This window comes from Atta cephalotes (assembly GCF_000143395.1).
Source record: "Atta cephalotes unplaced genomic scaffold scaffold00029, whole genome shotgun sequence".
Classification (NCBI taxonomy): Eukaryota; Metazoa; Arthropoda; class Insecta; order Hymenoptera; family Formicidae; genus Atta; species Atta cephalotes.
In genome coordinates, this window is record NW_012130093.1 from 130,849 (window position 1) to 137,624 (window position 6,776).

The window sequence follows — 6,776 nt, forward strand, 5'->3', positions numbered from 1 at the left end:
CATTTCACATAAAATTGTGAAAAATCGACGTTCAACGTTTCTCGGCTTCAGTTCATATGGAATCCAATTCCCTTGTTTTTGAATCATTCCCAATGATTTCAAACGATATGAAATTATTTGTTGAGTCATTCCTAATGTAAATACAAGTTCTTTTTGCGTTTGGCATGAATCTTCATCCAATAATGCTTCCAATTCCATGTCTTCGTACACTTTCGACCTTCCACTACGTTCTTTGTCTTCGACGTCATATTCCATTCTTAAACTTTTGAAACCACTCACGACAACTTCTCTCTTAAGGCAGCATCATCATATGCTTCTACAAACAATCTATGAGCCTCAGCTGCAGATTTCTTCAAATTAAAGAAGTAAATCAAAAATTCCCGCAAATGACGCTTATTCGGCTCAAAACTCGACATTTTCGTACAAAAAAAATATATGATGCTGATAATCGCTAATATTTCAAGGTTACGGTGTTGCCGGATATCCAATCTTACGATGTCCGATCTTACGTCGTTTTACATCAAATAATTTTAACTATAATTTATTAGTGGCGCCGTCTTTTGCAAATGGCGGAAACTTATTTGTACTCCCAATATAATATTAACATAATTTAATAACCATTGTATTTGTTGGTTATACAAGTAATCTAGTTTATAACTGAATCGTCCTCCATTTAAAATAATTTTATAATATGTTATTTCTGAATAAATTAATAATTTATTCAGTATTTATTAAATATATAACATTTAAGAGCTTTAAAGCTTATAACCAAATATAAAAAATACTTTATTATTGACCTCTGTTACACGGCATGCTTAATCGGGTTTAATTAACATCCGTAGTTATGATCAATCATAGCTGTTTCAGAAGAATGGAATGACTGTGATTGGCCAGTTTCATAATTTCGAATGTTATTAAACCCAATTAAGGGTGCCGTGTAAATGTAGTCATTGATTGTCACGCAATCATACACATGCGGCGCTCATTAAGGCTCCTGACTACTCAGCCAAGAACTCTGCAGTGGCGATCCCGAATAAGACGGCGGTCAAGCGACCGGTAGTAACACATTCAAGCACGAGCCCATGTGCTCGTACTGCTCGCCTTCGATGCGCCGAAAGTGAACGAGACTCAAGCGAGCGAACTCCTTCTCACACTATTCACTTGTTTCAAGTGACCGAAAATGCTTTCTCGGCAATCTCCGCTCGGCGGCCCCCATCAATAAGGGCGAAAGTCATTCTAGATAATATATAAGTTTTAATAAATTATGGTAATAGTACTCCCAGAATAATATAAATCATGTGAAAACGCAATAGTTTACGAAATATTTAATTGTTTATGATTTTAATAAACAATTAAGTATTTTGTAGAAGGGAGAAGAGATAGATTTTCCAGTTATGGTTCTAGGAAGAGTAATCGTGGGTTACTTAAGAGGTTTTATTGTTTAGGTAACTGTGGATATGAAAAAGAAGAATCATTTAAAGCGTTTTAGCGCTTAAGTAATTCGGAATAGAAAAAGGGGTGAGTTACTTGAAGCGTTTTACCGCTTAAGTAATTTGTTAGAACAAAGGATAGGCAAGATTCATCTATGGTTAAAAGAAGAATAAATCGAGAAGAAATGAGGAAGTGAGAGAATATTGATAATCATATAACCTTGCAATTAAAGTAACATAAAATAGAAAAAAGAGAAAAGAAAAAAAAAGAAATTTGTTCTTACTGTTTGCTGGAAATGGTGACGAACTACAGCGGGAATGCTTGGTAATGTCTTAGTGATGTCCCAGTGATGGCTCTTAACTTAAGATGAAAAATCTTCAATGTGGACTGTTGATTTTGGTCGGATTGCACTGAACCGAGAACCCACACTTAAATTTGTCGACTGATTTTGAATGTCATTTCGAAAGATTTTTTTTTTATGACTGAAAAATTTTTATGATTGACTGCTCGAAAAGTTTTTTGTGTCTGACTGCTCGAAAAATTTTTTAGTGACTGCGAAGGGCCATATATATATATATATATAAATATCGAAATGTGATGCAATTCGATACTTGGACTTTGGACAGGTGATTCATCTCTTTTTCCCAATTATTTCGAAAGAATAGGAGTGATTAATGTGTTTTCGTTTTATATGTGAGTCAAAAAAACTTATCTGTGAGTTATAGGGCCAATACACGCGCTTTCAATCGAACACTAATAATTATTTTCCTTTAATTGATGTCATTTATAATAAACAAAATCAATATTCCGCCATGCTATTGATCCCGTTATTTGCATTTAAGAGAAAAACAGATTTTCTCTACGAAAGAAAAGAATCGTGGAGTCATCAAGACATAACAATGTATAAATATGTATAAATAGAAATGATTATATGATTATAAATAAAATATGTATTCAAACATGTTCATATATCTTAATTCTTTCTTTTGTAAAATTACTGTTTAGTACAAGAAATATAAATATAATGACAATAATGAGAAAACATTAAAAATAATGAAAAGGATAATTTTTGTATTGTTAAAATTTCCATTGTTTCCTTTAGAAACAATCCAATTTGGAGAAATGTAAAAAAAATTACATCTATAGAATTGTACATCTATATAAATATAATTATACATTAGTAATTTTTTTACATTTTTCTGAACTTAATTTTTTCCAAATTATTCTTTTAATTATTTTTAATGTTTTCTCAGTATTATTATTATTTTTTCTTGTATTAAATTGTAGTTTATTACAATTATTATATATTATAAAAGAATGAATTGTATGGACATATTTCATATATAATTATATGTTTATACACTATTGTTCGAAAACCAGCGTTAAATTGCCCCATATTGTCTGTATATAATCTGCGGACGTACGAGAGGTGGACCCTTCTGATTTTGGGAAATTGTGCCATCAAATGAATGAATATTTATACATGTTTATATGTGTTTATATATATTTATATATTTGTGCATTAAACATTTTTTACTGGGCGGTGGGATTAAAAAATTTCTCGAGTTCTGAAAAGAAATTTCCAGAAAGGTGAAAAATCTAATGACTTTTTTTTTTGAGAAGCCATGTAATTTTGACATGCCATTAATATAAAACTTGCAAATTTCTATTGAAATTATCAATTTTAGGCAAGACCGTAGAAGTTTCCAGTGTATAAGTCTTCGGGATTATCTCAGTTGAAACCTGGCAATCGTGATTCTCTCGTTTCCTCGCTTATTCCGCCAAAATTCATCGAGCGTGTTGTCATTTGATTAAGAAAAAGTTAAATAAATAAAACACAGGATACCCGAGGCCAAAATCTTATCATTAGTGATCTGTACTATCACTTATGATTTATTAAATTACTTTTTGAAGTGGAGACACAATAGTATCCTAGTGCTAAAAGCGCAGCAAAGTCATGATAATTACATGCATGTATGAAACATGAAAATCATGAAAAGAAGACAAATTAACAATTAATAATATAAATCAGGTTGAAGTGAATAGATACTATTGTAAGAATGAAGCATATTAAACGCATATGCAACGCGAACAAATTTAATATGTCTGTGGTGACTACTCAGGAGTCTTAATCATGTTTTTAATGTTTTTCATTATTATTATTTTTATATTAAACAGTAATTTTACAAAAAAAAAAGAAAAATATATGGACTTTCATATATAATATATACAAATATATAATATATGCGTATATATGAATATAATATGATTATGTATATTTATATATATTTAAATATAAATTTTTTACTGGGTTATAATTACCTCATTATGTATTGTATTATTCAATTTATAATAGTTTACATTATCTATATGAAAAGAATTTGTGTAAATTTAATACATAAACAATACATAAATAATTCATGAAAATGTATAATCTTGAAATATATGTATATATACGCAACAATCTTAGCCGGGGTAATTGTGCAGAACAATTTTGAATGATTTACACGTGACTTAATAAATATGAACAATAAATAACAAGAGCAAACAGTCTCACATAAGATAGCTAGTGAAAATCATATATTTAAAATTTGTTCGTTAACAATATAAAATAATCATATACGTTTTGATCACGGTATGGCCATCCTCAATATGTAAAAATAAAAATTAATATAAATCATAAATTTCGGTATAACATAAAAGCCCATTATTAAAATTGTCAATTATTAAGATCATAGTTGTTTGTATATAAAAAATAGTCATATGCTTTATATTAACGATTAAATTTATAAATTTACAAAAAAATAATAAATATAATTTTTTAAATTATGAATTTAATCGTTCGTGTAAAGCATAGACTATATTTTTTCATGTAAACAACTATAATCTTAATTGACAATTTTAATAATGCGCTTTTACCGAAATTTATAATTTATATTAATTTTTACTTTTTACATACTGAGGATGGCCAAATCGTGGTCAAAACGTATAATCAATTTACATCATTAATGAACAAATTTTTAATTTTGGTTTTCACTATTAAATTATGTCTTTCACACAATATCCTATGTATGGCTGTTTGCTCTTGTTATTTATTATTTTATTTTTTAAAATTCTATATTATTTTCAAAAATAAAACACTTTAAAATTTAAACAATATTAAAATTATGTTCTTATAACTTTATTTTTTGACTTTTCATATGGTAACAATTGTGTCAATTATCGACATTTACCGACATTCAAGAGATATATCAGCAGGATAGGAGTGAGCAGCAGAACTTCTATTACAACGCTTCGTCACGATAAAAGGTTGAACTAATAGGCGTGAAAAGTGACGATTTTGACAACGAATATTTATGTTGCGTGCCATTTCGTTATTATTCGCTTAATCGTGAAAATGTGACTTGTCTCGTACTTATCAAAGTCGTCATTATTGATGAAAGCTAAAGTTATTTTGGAATTTTATATGTAAAAAAGAGTATATGTTACTCGTTTCAATAGTCGGATCGTGTGTTTTCTGTCCGAATATAGGCTAACTTTAATGATCATTTACTGACTGTCAAGGAAGAAAAACAGTTTTCATTGATTTTTACAAGTGTTTTAAAGTGATCTCGTCATCCAGATTGTCTTTATTTAAAAATGACATGCAACATAAAGAAACGTGTTATTCCTCGCTTCTGACGTCATGATTCCAACATGGCCATCGCGACTAATCAAGAATCTTAAGACTGTGTTCTAAAATTTACTGCCAGTAAAATCTACAATGCACATAATGTAAAGTGCATTTTCAGTGCTGGCAGTAAATTTGGAACAGCTAAATTATTCGCGGCGAATTATTTGCTATTCGCTAAAAATCATTCGCAGCGAAAACTTCGCTGCATGAAAAGGCACTCTCACTCACTGTGTCACAAAATTATTAAAAAAAAATAAAATGATTTTGACTCAAATTATCATAACACTGAGTGATCATCGGACAGTTTCAGCAGGCATTGCTTATTAAGAAGATATTAAAATTAAATTCAATTATTCATCTTCCTTGGTACACATTAGGAAAATCATCGAACAACCTTTGGAAGGTTGTAGCAGTAATCCATCTCACATAAATTATGAAAAAAAAATAAAATGTCATATATTATCATGACTGAGCGACCATCGGACAGTTTTAGCAGTTGATTGTTGTTCATTAAAGAGTTATTAAAAAGTAAAAAAATTGAGATTGCCATTTATCGACTGAAATTCGAGACGTAATCTATGAGCCAGGCAGACGACGACGATGTTAATAGTAATGACAATAATGTTTCTTAAAATTTGAACAAAATTTGAAACTTGTTGCAATATCTCTACTCATAGGGCAAATAGAAAAAAAAATGTACTTTCATTATAATTAGGATACAAATTATCGATTTACCATAAATAGAATTTTATCGGCATAACCATTATTGAGATAATAATCAAGATCTTTGAAAATTCACTGCTTCGCGTAAAAATATCCGATGCTATCTCGTTCTAAAATGCTATACATTTTTCTTAGCGCTGAAACACTACCGTGTCTCTGAACTTGGGAAACATGTATTATTTGTTTAAATATAAATATTTGTGACATTTGTAGAGAACCGATCTTTTTTACGAAATAAAATATCAATGCATTTCTAGAATGCCATTCTAAAATATCATAAATAATTTCTCTTAAATCGTGGCAAAGTTCAAGTGGCAATTGGAGAAAATAATAAGAAATATAAATCATAAATTCGTGTACAGATGAATGTATATCCATTGTAAACGTCTTACAAATTTTTCCTCCAAGTTATTGCTAACTCAGATAGTATATTAATGTTTTTTGAATGTTCGTCGAATGTTATAATCATAATTGAAATAACTGTTATCTAAGTGTTAGGAATTCGCACCTAACTAATGTTTGAAGAATCAAAAAATTACAATATGAATAATAAAATATTACAATATGAATGTTTGGGGCGCATTCGTCTAACATTCGCATAAGTAGGTAACCTGCTTTCTTGAAAATTATTTCCAGTATTCATCACTGCGTGCATTATGATTTTGTATTATGTTCCTGCAGACAGAATACGATTACGCTTGTCGCCTAGCAAAAGACTATGCTTGTCGCCTAGCAAAGACGACGCAATAACTAATAAAATCTTTCGTTCTTATGGAATAGTAATAAATTTCTTTGCTACCATATCGCTTTTTGCATGACAAGAATTACCTCTCCTGCTGCAGAGAGAGAGAGAGAGAGAGAGAGAGAGAGAGAGAGAGAGAGAGAGAGAGAGAGAGAGAGAGAGAGAGAGAGAGAGAGAGAGAGAGTAGAGAGAGAGAGAGTAGAGAAG